Source organism: Micromys minutus (assembly GCF_963924665.1).
Source record: "Micromys minutus genome assembly, chromosome: 20".
NCBI lineage: Eukaryota > Metazoa > Chordata > Mammalia > Rodentia > Muridae > Micromys > Micromys minutus.
This window is the reverse complement of record NC_137955.1, coordinates 14,833,479-14,846,865: the sequence shown is the minus strand read 5'-3', so window position 1 is coordinate 14,846,865 and position 13,387 is coordinate 14,833,479. Positions and strand designations below refer to the sequence as shown.

Sequence of the window (13,387 nt, the reverse complement as noted above, 5' to 3'; positions counted from 1 at the left end):
GCTTCAATGGGGGGGGGGTAATGGGAGGTTAAATTTAGCAGCTGCTTTAGAATTGAACGGTTTGAACTGTGTGAAAATCATTACATGAATGGCATGGACATAAGAGGAGACCTCGAGGAAGTAACAGCAAGACTTCTGGAAGCATCCTGCCACGTTGAGTGACAGGGCTGTGGTGGTTTGAACATTCTTGGCCCATGGGAATTGGCACTATTAGGAGGTGTGGCCTTGTTGGAGGAAGTGTGTCACTGAGTAGGCAGGCTTTGAGGTCTCCTAGTGTTCAAGTTCTGCCCAGTAAGGAAGAGAGAGGCTCCTTCTAGCTGCCTGCAGCAACCAGTCTCCTTCTGGATGCCTTTTGATGAAAATGTAGAACTCTCAGCTCCTTCTCTAGCACTGCCTGGATGATACCATTCTTTCCGCCTTGATGATAATGGACTAAACCTCTGAAATGTAAACCAGCCCCAATTAAATATTGTTCTTTATAAGAATTGTCTTGGTCATGGTGTCTCTTTATAGCAATAAAATTCATAACTAAAACAAGGGCTGAGGGAGTCTTCTGCAGAGGAAAACTATGATGGGTTCTCACCCACATTCTTGCCCAAATATTACCATAGAAGTGAGGAAGTCTGGACCAAAAACACAGATTTCATCTTCCCCCACCCCAACACACACACACACACACACACACACACACACACACACACACACACATGAACTGTTTCAGTAAAAGAGTACTCTTCAGGTGGTCTTTGAGCATGTCAGTATCCTTGGTGAAAAATGATGCTAGAATACTGTACAGTGAATCTCTGCTAAGAGAGCCGTCAATGACTGCCTGTCCATTTTATTTCTAGAAGCCACACAGAGAACAGAATTGGTTGTCTTTTTACTTACCCTGGGAGAGTATTCTGCTTCCAGAAAATATGACTAGTTGGTAGGTCAGCTAAGACTACTGTAAAAAACTGACAAACTGTCTATCAAATTTATTCTAATGCAAATCACAAAAATGAAGGGATCAGAATTCAAGAGCCTCATAAGTGCGGATGTAGAAAAACAGACTAAAAGCCTTTCGTTTTTGGTTTCATTCCGCAACTATTATATTTGAGAACTCATTCTATCTGAGCACTCAACTCCTGGAGCTCTCACCACATATTAGCATTCAATGTCTGAGCACTCACCACCAAGTCTGAACTCTCACTGTGTCTGAGCTCTCACTGTGTCTGAGATCTCACTGTGTCTGAGATCTCACTGTGTCTGAGATCTCACTGTGTCTGAACTCTCACTGTGTCTGAACTCTCACTGTGTCTGAGATCTCACTGTGACTGAACTCTCACTGTGTCTGATCTCACTGTGTCTGAGCTCTCACTGTGTCTGAGCTCTCACTGTGTCTGAGCTCTCACTGTGTCTGATATTGTCTGAGCTCTCACTGTGCCTGAGATCTCACTGTGTCTGAACTCTCACTGTGTCTGAGATCTCACTGTGTCTGAACTCTCACTGTGTCTGAGCTCTCACTGTGTCTGAGCTCTCACTGTGTCTGAGATCTCACTGTGTCTGAGCTCTCACTGTGTCTGAGATCTCACTGTGTCTGAGATTTCACTGTGTCTGAGCTCTCACTGTGTCTGAGCTCTCACTGTGTTTGAGCTCTCACTGTGTCTGAGATTGTCTGAGCTCTCACTGTGCCTGAGATCTCACTGTGTCTGAACTCTCACTGTGTCTGAGATCTCAGTGTCTGAACTCTCACTGTGTCTGAGCTCTCACTGTGTCTGAGCTCTCACTGTGTCTGAGATCTCACTGTGTCTGAGCTCTCACTGTGTCTGAGATCTCACTGTGTCTGAGATCTCACTGTGTCTGAGCTCTCACTGTGTCTGAGCTCTCACTGTGTCTGAACTCTCACTGTGTCTGATCTCACTGTGTCTGATCTCACTGTGTCTGAGCTCTCACTGTGTCTGAACTCTCACTGTGAGCTCTCACTGTGTCTGAGATCTCACTGTGTCTGAACTCTCACTGTGTCTGAACTCTCACTGTGTCTGAGATCTCACTGTGTCTGAGCTCTCACTGTGTCTGAGCTCTCACTGTGTCTGAGCTCTCACTGTGTCTGAGCTCTCACTGTGTCTGAGATTGTCTGAGCTCTCACTGTGTCTGAGATCTCACTGTGTCTGAACTCTCACTGTGTCTGAGATCTCACTGTGTCTGAACTCTCACTGTGTCTGAGATCTCACTGTGTCTGAACTCTCACTGTGTCTGAGATCTCACTGTGTCTGAGTTCACTGTGTCTGAGTTCTCACTGTGTCTGAGATCTCACTGTGTCTGATCTCACTGTGTCTGATCTCACTGTGTCTGAGCTCTCACTGTGTCTGAACTCTCACTGTGAGCTCTCACTGTGTCTGAGATCTCACTGTGTCTGAGATCTCACTGTGTCTGAACTCTCACTGTGTCTGAGATCTCACTGTGTCTGAGCTCTCACTGTGTCTGAGCTCTCACTGTATCTGGGCTCGCACTGTGTCTGAGATCTCACTGTGTCTGAGCGCTCACCCACCATATCTGAGCTCCCTGCTTGCTGTTGTGATGAAATGAAAGCAATATGCCTCTGATCTCAAGGTATTTGTCCCATAGTTTTAGAAAAGTATGTTTAAATAAAAAGCCATCATAAGGGGTACAGCTGCTACTAGAAGAGCCTACCTGGTGTGTGTAGAAGGAAAGGAAGGGCCTAATCATTCTGCCTGGCCTGAGGGTGCCTGGCTGTGGCAGCATTACTGCTTAGACAACTTAGCTCTCTAGCATAAGCTCTGCGACTGTGGCCGCCATGTTCTTCCTTACATCTTGGCTTCCTTGTACACAAAAGGTGCTCAGGGGTTGTTTTTACAGGGACAATGTGGCTGACACAGAACACAGTAGATGTAAGAATGCTTGCTAGAAGTAGTCCAGTCAGCATCAAGGTCCTACATGATTGACCTCAGTCCTCACCAGCTTGTCTTCCAAGCACTGCTTCCTGAACTGCTGAAGACTTTCTCCTCATGGCACTGGGGACCACAGGAGAACTGTTAGCAAAGCCAGGCATGGTAAAGCTTTGCATTTTAGAAAGTTCGGTCCAGCTGCCGTGTGATGGAGAGCCTCGGGGGAGACTCCGGAGTTGGACAGATTCTCACACAGGACTGTTTAATGTCCCTAAACGAGGGCAGAGGCTGGATCTGGATCTGCACTGTTTCTTGTCCTCAGACCCCTGGGTCTCACATTCTCCTGTCTGAATAAGGGTTCCTGCATTATCAGACTAGAGAGAAAGTGCCCTGAGAATAAATGGCAGGCATGGGGGGTGGCTACCAGGTGGAGCAGGGATCAAGGCTGCCCACCAAAGTCATAGCTTCCAAGGGGTTTGGAAGACGGGGGCTACATGAGGCTGAAGTCCTGGGAGTTGACTGTGACTAGGCCCCATGTGGAGCTTCGATCTTGCCTCAGAATGAGACAACACTGAACAAAACTGTGGCCCACATCCAAAGATGTGAACATTGGGTTCCCAGGTCAAAGCCTGAAAGAGGCCAGTGAGCAAGAATACTGGACGAGAAGAGAGTAGAGTCCCCAGACTCTGGGATTGTCTGATGTCATTGTATAAGAAGCCCAAGACAATCGGAACTCAAGGCACTGAGAATTAATCTGTTTGTTGTTGCTTTCCATTGTCATTTTGTTATGTGACACAGGGTAAAGAATAAAAGCTGGCCCTCCCTTGCTGGCCTGAGGGAGTCAGGCTCTTTCAGACTCACAGGAGTGTCTCTTGTGCAGAATGCCCCGAAGAAGCCATTAAGGCAGTCCCTTCAGTTAGGGTAAGTCCAGGAAGACCAGTCAGCTGGAAGCAGTTTCTAGGCAACATTACCAAAAGCTGGACCATTAACTCCTTCATTCCTAAAGGTAGGTCTGGATAACCTGTCCAGCTTTCTCCCCATAGCGCTCAGTTTGGGGTTCCTCTGGTCTCGGGGAAGAAGCCTCAGGGCCTAGCAAGATTACAGCATTTGAGTTTGAGAAGCCTGGAGCCCAGTTCTGCTTTTTTCCACCTTTACTAAGAGTCCCTTCTTCAACGTCGATGTTCCTGAGGCTTTTATCTTTGACTTCCTTTTTCATTAGTGAGAAGAAAACCGAGGAGAGGACTTTGAACCCTCAAAACCAACATGGTGGCTCTCTTAAAGTTGGACGTTCTCCGCAGTGGCCAAAGGAGCTTGAGCTCCATTACTCCGAAGCCAGGCAGTCACACCTGCTTATGTGTCAGCATTTCTCTGGGACCAGCCTACCCCAGCACACTCACCTGTCACCAAGCCACCAAGCCGCCATTCTGGTTCCAGAGCTGCATCTCTTCGCTGGACCCGTGAGAGGATTGTTGGTGTTTTGTTCTCGAGCCTGCTTCTAGCTGGGTACTTGAATCCCTGATCTGTGGTGGATTACCCTCTGGTGGCAGCCCCCACTTTGCACAGTCACTGAGGCCTTGGACAAGTGGTTACTAACTACGTTCATGGGGACGACCTGCAGAAGACTGCCAAGGCAGGTCTCTTGGCAGTCTCAGCTTTGACCTTTGCTGGGTTTTCCTACTTTGTTTACCACGATGTAGGCATTTGCAGAGCAGTTGCCATGTAGTGGAACCTCTGATACTTTGATTGTATGCCTCCTTGCCTCCGCTTTATCAATGCCATTCACGTCGCAACGAGGAGGGGATGAAAGCTAAGTCCACTGGTAGGTAGAATGTCTTCTAATTACATGGTCATTTTCAGAATTTATTTGTTGAGGAAGAGGTTTGAGGAGTTAGGTTCAACTAGTCGTGAGTCTGAGTTCCACATTCCACTGAGGATGGTTGGCAGCTCACATGACTCATGGTCCAGCTGAACATTTCATGAGCTCGTGTTGCCCTTGACCATCCTTTCTTAAGGAGAGCCAGCTAGTTGCTCTTATCCTGATCGCCTCAGACCAGAAGGGAGCACTGTTCATTCATGAGTCAGACTTTGTATGAAGTATTCTGTTTGGAACCTTCCATTCTTGTTCAGGTGACACCAGCTATTGATGGCTCTGGTTCTAGGGGACTTTTAATCAGGAGAGGCTCTCGATTACTGACTTTTTAAAGTCTTACAGAGGAAACAGAGGAAAGCTAGATTTAGAGAAGTTTAGTTTAAGGAGTTCTCCTTTGTAGGTGGGTTAAAATATGACAGATTCAAACAGACTTACTCTCCAAATGTATCTCATTGTGCAGGATGGAGCTGTCCAAAAATATAAGACTTAGTAATAAACTGTCTTCCCACCATGGGAGTTGTTAATGAGCGAGTGTACTCTGAAAAAGCAAAATTTTTAAATAAAATATTATATAATGAAAACAAAAAGAAGACTGAGGAGTCAAGGGAGAGATGGGAATGATGAGCTTTATTGAGAAAAGTTCTAGGGAGAAAAGAGACATTGTTTGGGAGGGTGATAGAAACATGATCAGCAATGACACGCTTGAGAATTTTGGTCATGGTTCTGGGGCACGGCAGATGATATTTTTAATCTAACCCATGTGTAGCAGATTAATACGGCAGCTGTCGTTCCTTATCATAGCTAGCTCCCAACAACACAGAAAACCCAAGATTTTTATAAGCTTCACCTCAATACCTGGACACACAATCTTAACCCAGCAAAATGATCTGGCTACCTCCCAGCCATGATCCCAATAATTATTGCAACAGATCTTCCATGTTTCTGCCGAACTCTATGAACTCTTTTTTTCTCTCCTTTCCCCTCCCCCTCCCCTCCCCCCTCTTCTTTCCCTCCCCCTCCCCTCCCCCTCCACTCCCTCTCCTCCTCTCTGCCCTTCCCCTAGGTGGAAGCCCCACACTATTCTCTCTTCTGTCCAGCCATTGGGTAATGAGCATTTCTTGACAAGGCAGAGAATAAATAGTAAGAATGATTTATACAAACTTGAGATAGAAGAGTCCTGACATCAGCATTACAGCGCCCACCACATCCTGATTGAAACAAGATGTGAGGGCAGAGAAGTCAGTGTTTTCATAAGATGAGGATAACCTTTACACCGCACACAAAAACATCATGGCTACAGGACACCAATAGGGACTTCACACATACAAGCTCGGAACAGCGAGCAAGCATTTGGAGAGAGAAATCTTGATGAATTCTGTGCATCAGGAGCCATGGCCTGTAGAGAAGAAGGTAATAAGACTGAGGCTGATACCTTTCACACAGGCTAGCCTCCTGAGACAGACAGAAGGGAAGAAGAGGCTGGGAATGAACGAGATAGGCCCACAGGTGAGCTCTCGTCTAGACATCTCAAATGCCCTGTGATGGATTCTGTGTAGTGCTGAGTTGTAAGAATGGTGTTAGAGAAGCTCCTACTGTCTTTGCTTATAACCTTCTAGGTTCTAGGTGACCCTGACAGATCCTCACTGCAGAGACCACCACTCTGGTTCATCATTGTGTTCCATATTTGTACTTACGGACTGCATCAAAGTCAATATCCCAGTTGTGGGATCTTAGTAGAACATCGTAAGATGCTACCCACGGGCACAACTGAATGTGAATATGCTATGGGCATCTCAAAGGGACAGAAACTGTTTAATTTATTCATACTGACTCTATTTGAAAGAGTCAAGAATATGACACCTTAAAATATGTAATTTTGAACTAAGGACACTTGAAAAACAACAGATAACAGAAACTGGACTCTCTTTCTGCCTCCCTACTTTCTCCACCCCCCCCCCCCCGTGTGTGTGTGTGTGTGTGTGTGTGTGTGTGTGTGTGTGTAGGTCAAAGAATAACTGGTCCTCACCTTTCCCCTTGTTTGAGACCCTGTCTGCTGGGGTCCCAGGCTAACTGGCCCATGTGATTCCCAGGTTTCTCCTGTCTCTACCCTGCATGTTGCCATAGGAACACATTGACATTACAGATGTGCTCTCTAGTGTCAGGCTCTATGTGGTTTCTGAGGATTTGAACCCAGAGCCTCATGCTTGCATGCCAAGTGCTTTTCCCACTGAACTATCTCTTTGAAAAGTAGGGGGTGACATTGCTGTGTGAAAGATGGCCTCCTTGCTCTGAAATGAAAGTGTTTCTTATCACAGATGGGAGGCTGAGGCTAGTGGAAACCAGCAGGAGGAAGCTTGTTAAACTTGTCTGGTGACTCATTTTATCTCCCGGTTACCCAGCATAATTCAAGCCCCTTTGCCTTCTTGTGATTTATATTACAAGAAGATTATCCTCATGAGGATAGAGGAACCTGTGTTTGCTGAGGAGGACTTTCATAATATGTACATTTGCTCCACTTGCATGGTTTCTTTCCTGTTAATCTGCATCATGTCAACTAAAAATCATGCAAGACTGTGTGACAAAATATTCTCTCCCCTACATACTTGCTATCGTTTTATTTGAAGTTTTAGAAATAGATTTGGAGTTTCCCAGAGTAACTGCCACTCCGTATTATATCAAAGGGGAAGCTTGCAGGGACACTGGCTGTACAGGAGAGGGCCCTGAGATCTTACAAAGCTGGAAAGGCACCACAGTTCCATGAGCCTTCCATGTGCACAGGTTTTTACCTCTCACACTGATATCCTGGGAGAACTGCATGCAGAATTCTGCAGGATGATGGGCCATTCTGCTGGCAAATGGTAGCTACTGCTCTCCTAGAGGTTTCGAATTAATGGAATTAGCTGATTTAATTGCCATTAGAATCAAGTCATAATTAAAAAGCTAAATCTGCATTAGCTGGCTCTTTCAAGGAACAACAGCTGCTCCTAGATCCCAGAAGAGAAGGGAAATCAAAATACTTAATGGCAACCTCTAGATAAGAATGCCTGAAGTCTATTCTTCTGAAATGAGAGTCAAAGGTATCAGGGCTATATGAATTTCCATACACTTCTGCCATCTCAGATTCAGAAAGAGACAGAATAACTCCATGCCTTCACATCTCATGCCATTAGTAAGGAATTTCCCTGTAGGTTGGAGGTAGAATGTAGTTCTGTGTATGGAACAACCACCACTGGCAGGTTCTTCAGTGTCTCCATCAGGGTTTCTATTTCTACACAAAACATCATGACCAAGAGGCAAGTTGGGGAGGAAAGGGTTTATTCAGTTCACACTTCCACATTGCTGTTCATCACCAAAGAAAGTCAGGACTGGAACTCAAGCAGGTCAGGAAGCAGGAGCTGATGCAGAGGCCATGGAGGGATGTTACTTACTGGCTTGCTTCCCCTGGCTTGCTCAGCCTGCTTTCTTATAGAACCCAGGTCTACCAGCCCAGAGATGGCACCACCCACAATGGGCTGGGCCCTCCCCACTTGATCACTAGTTGAGAAAACACCTTACATCTGGATCTCATGGAGGCATTTCCTCATCTGAGGCTCCTTTCTCTGCGATAACTCCAGCTTGTGTCATGTTGACACAAAATCAGCCAGTACATTGCCACTGCTTTCAGGATTGATTTAAAGTAGGGTTTTGAGGATTCCCCCACCTCCTGTGTCCCAAGGTTGCCTGAGAAACACAACTTTTATTAACTAAGCTGTTGTCATACTGGCCCTTAAAGGATTCCACTAATTACATTCAAGTCAAACAGTGGAGGACAAATTGGGTTACTAGACAATCCCGGACAGCCGTCTTTCTAGAATCTATTTAGCCAGAAATGACCTTTATCGTTGTTGATATGTGTCTTTGAGTCCCCTTGACTGCCCATCATCAAACGGAACCTCCCAAATGTCCTAGGAAGGGACAAAACTCCCATCAGGCATTTCTTGAGTCAGGAAATCAGTCAGATGGCACCATTGAGATTGGCTTTTTTCTCTTCCACTTCCTGACCTAGCTCCACAGCTGTGTGGTGGCTGTGACATGCAGAGGAGGGTACCTTTTCCTGAGCCACACCTGTGAACTTTGGGTCATTCAGACTAAGAACTGGACCCATAGCAAGCCCCAGATTCAGTGACATCCATGGGACTAGTCAGAAGCCTTTGACTGTAGATGCTCTCAGTATGACGAGTCTCAGGAGGAAACAGCAGACCCACGGGCACCAGCAAACTCCAGGCTTGGTTAAAAGATAAAAGAACATATAGTGCCCTCTAGTGGACCACAGATAAAACAATTTCCTGTCTGGAATTCAGAGTGAAATTAATCACAGAAAAGCAACATAAAGATATGAAGCCAAATATATGTATTTGAATAGGGTTTTCATACCTTTGCATTAATCCATAAGCTAATGAAAAACAATAAAGATTTGTTATCCTTTCATTAGATAAACATTTACAGAAATTGTGAATAAAGCTCACACTTTTTTTTTTTCCCAAACGGGAGCCATTTTGATTAGTTTTCTGCAAATGATTGGGTTTTACACACACACACACACACACACACACACACACACACACACACACACAATCATTTCAGCTGGGACTGATATGCTTCCCAACTACTCTGGGCACTGAGACAGTTGGGTGCTAAGTTCAGAGCCAGACTGGGAAACTTAGAACCTCTCAAGATAAAAGTGAACAATGGGCTGGAGATATGGCTGAGTAGTGGAGCTGTTCTCTGGCATGTGTGAGGCTCTAAGACCAATCTCCACTGCTTACTAGAGACTTCAGTGTACTGTGAGGGGGTGGAAAGACTTATATGTAGTCTATCCTACCGCTCACTCACGGGGTTGTCTCTGAGTGTTGGTATGCCTGCATAGTACTGTGCTTCTATAACCATGGCACATGAGAGACGGAGGCAGGAGGATTGAGAATTCAAGGCCTGGCTTGTTTACAAGACCATGTCATCTCTGTCCACAAGGAGCTTGTCCTGGGACCATCTCTAAAGAAGCTGTCTATAGTTCAGCTGATACTTTCAATACTTCCCTTAACTGAATGCCATTAAGACTGGTTGCATCCAGCTTCTGACTCTTACAATTTCCTTTCCCCCAATCCTGCTGGCTGCCCTTAAAATTCAGTTGGGACAGTGTAGAGCATCCAAAGGGACACACGCTGAGCCCAGCGTGGACTTATTGCCAGTGGTAACCATGTTCGTCAGTATAAAACAACAGTGGTAATAATGTTAACACCAGCTAGCTTCTTGGAGTGCATCTAAGATAGGGTGATTAGAACAGGGGCTTATAACTGAATGACTTATTACAGGACTCTCCGTACTATAGATTCAAGACATTACAGTCCATGTAGAGAAGGGTCCATTCCTGCATGGGCTCCTCCCTATGTGTTGGTTTTTAGGAAGAGAATTTTTCTTCACAGTCCTCTGGCTTCTCCTCTCCCTGTTCTTATTCTTCCTATTAAAGCAGAGTGATGTTTTCACATTGGCAGACTTCGAGTGCATCTCGTGAAGCCTTTTCCAGTGACGGTAGGTTGCATTGGTCCCTCACTCTGCAGTAAGCCTACCCTTCAACTGTGTGAACAATAAGGAGAGTGACTTATGTTCCACCCACCACTGCTGTGCTCTGGCTCCCTACCTGGCCAGAACTCAGTCTGAGGAGCAGAGAACCATCTAGAGAGAAGACCTTTGGAAACTCCAGTGGAACATTGTCTTTGTCAGGGTTTCTATTCCTGCACAAAACATCATGATCAAGAAGCAAGTTGGGGAGGAAAGGGTTCATTCAGCTTACACTTCCATATTACTGTTCATCACCAAAGGAAGACAGTACTGGAACTCAAGCAGGTCAGGAAGCAGGAGCTGATGCAGAGACCATGGAGGGATGTCATTTACTGACTTGCTTCCCCTGGCTTGCTCAGCCTGCTCTCTTATAGAACCCAGGTCTACCAGCCCAGGGATGGCACCACCCACAATGGGCTGGGCCCTCCCCCCTTGATCACTAGTTGAGAAAATGCCTTACAGCTGGATCTCATGGAGGCATTTCCTCATCTGAGGCTCCTTTCTCTGTGATAACTCCAGCTTGTGTCAAGTTGACGAAAAACCAACCAGTACAACAAACATGCTAACCTACAAAAGCTGCTTGTATAGTATGGACCTTGTACCATGTAAACTTGTATAGTGCGGTTCTACTGCATAAACAGTTTTTAGAAAGAAGACTTTGGTGTTGTCCAGAAAAGAGCTTCGAAGAGGTCAGTCATACTCCAGCTGGTTCTTGAAGAGTGCAATAGAATTTGGCTAGGGAAAAGGAGGGGGAAAAAGATTTTTGGAAATAGATAGTTTCCTAATATCACAATAATCTATAGTAATATATAATTATAATGAAATACAAACTGTCAAAATGAGTGATTCCTAATCTCATTTGATGGGGGTTGATGTCATGACTAAGCTATGGCTGTGAAATTGATGTGAACATTTTTCAACATCTGCTTTTCTACTTGTACGGCATAATTGTGTGCGCGCGCACAGCTGATGTTGCTGAAACACAGAAAGCAGACATTGCCCAGTGTCACATGACGGCTGGTATTGATTGTCAGCTTGACTAGCTGTTCAGTCATCTTGGAGACAGGTCTCTGGGCATGTTTGTGAGGGGTTGAGATTGGCTCCAATCGAGGTGGGAAGAGCCACACTAACTATGGCCAGCACTATTCCGTGGCCTGGGGTCTCAGACTGAATAAAAGGAGAGATGGAGCTGAGGACCAATGCTTACCTCTCACCTCTTTTTGCTTCCCGACTTCAGATGCTGTGTGACCAACCCCCTCACATTGCTGCCATGCCTTCTCTGTGATGATGAGCAGTGTCCCCTCACATGGTAGGCCAGAATAAAACTTTCATCCCTGAAGTGGCTTTGGCATGTGTCCAATCCCAACAATGAGAAACATACATAATTCAGCAAGAGAGCCTGTGAGACATAGAGCTGGCTGCCTTTGAACCCAGGCAATCTGACCAGAGTCTATTCCTAACACCATCCTCTTTAACAGCTCTCAGTCAGAAGAGGGGAGGGCAGGTGGAGTCTTGTGAAAGGAGTCAGTGAACAGACAGCTGACCACAAGGAAGGCTTAGACCAGCTTAAGTGACCAAGGGAAGCTGGGGGACAGGGAAGGCTGGTTGTTGAAAGGCTGGAAAAGCTAGACAGGGTGAACCAGGTATGATGGCGCATATGCGTGCACACACACACACACACACACACACACACACACACACACACACACGGAATTCTAACATGAGAGTATTTGGTTTCAGACCCTGGGACAAAGGATTAAGGTGCATATTTTACATATCAGGACAGTCCTCCGGGTTTTCTCAGCATCCCTCAGTCCCTACCTGGTATACTCTGCCTCCAGCCCTTAACTTTACCCCCCCACCCCAGTTCTTCCTTTTATAATCCAGACGTTTCAGACCCTCCCCCTGTCTCTCTTCTCTCTCCATCCCTCACCCCCCATAATGACTCCCCTGGCCTCAATCCTGGGGGCCGATGAACTCCACTGAGAGCAGTTTCCCAATAAACTTGCATTTAATCTAATCTAATCTTTCTTGAATAGGCTCATCTCACCATCACTGAAATAGCCTATCAGAGAGAAGTAGAGGCAGGATGCTAATGAGTTTGGAGTCAGCTTGAACTACAGTGTAGCTTTAGCTCAAAACAAAACCAACCAGGAGCATGGGTATACAAAAAAGGATGATCAGACTATCAGGAGTTTGTGTTAGCTGCTGCTTTATTTCCAGGAACACATCACTGCCTCCTATTTCCTGAGAAACTCGAAGGGACAGTAGACTAAAATGGGGACTCGACCTTGGCGCAGCCACTCATGGGAAGGAGCAAGGCTGAATGTTGATAGATCCTTTTATCCTTTGTTTTCAACCGAGGATAGATCCATCATTCAGAGATTTCATCTGCATTGGGTAGCTGAAACTGCAAAGTAGAAAACTCTGGAAGAGGGGTTGTTGAAGAGGCACAGGACGAACCAAACCACAGCTGGGACAGGAATCATGACCTCCCATGCTGTGGAATGAGTCCCCGGCCACATCAAAGAGGGCAGAGGGAGAACTTGGGCTCAGCTGGGAAGTTTAACAAGAAGCTTTGGAACACTGGAGAGAAGAAACTAAATGTGGCTTCTCTCCTGACCATACACAGTTACCTAATGTATCCCTGGCTCTCTCCACCTTCCCAGGGCAGAGGGCCCCTTGAAACTGGTTGGGATGGTGAAGCTGAGGGAAGGAGCAAAGACGTGCATGTTATAAAATGGGAACACTTGCTTTTAAACACTCAGTGTGTGTACTTAGAGCCACCTTCAGAGTTCCAAACCTCCCGATCTTGATCTTTCCATAGACCCTCTATGTACAATTCTCTTGCTTTTGATTGTGCCTTCAAGGGAGGGTTCCTCCCATGTCTGTCCCAGGTTTCTATGAGCCTCCTGCCTCAGCCTGGAGCATCCTATTAATACTTCTAACAAGTATTCTATCTTTGCTCTTTTTGTTCTAAAAACCTAATCTTCCACATTTAGATTATGTTGAAAAGAAACAGCTATGCTTGGGT

At 45.9% G+C, this 13,387-nt stretch overlaps 1 pseudogene across 1 annotated transcript; it reads left to right on the top strand.

Moving 5' to 3' along the window:
- Positions 1-4,151: 4,151 nt before the first annotated feature.
- Positions 4,152-4,611, top strand: LOC308433750 (succinate dehydrogenase [ubiquinone] cytochrome b small subunit, mitochondrial-like; annotated as a pseudogene). The gene has a single exon. The product of its transcript is annotated as a succinate dehydrogenase [ubiquinone] cytochrome b small subunit, mitochondrial-like (transcript).
- The last annotated feature ends 8,776 nt before the right edge of the window (positions 4,612-13,387 follow it).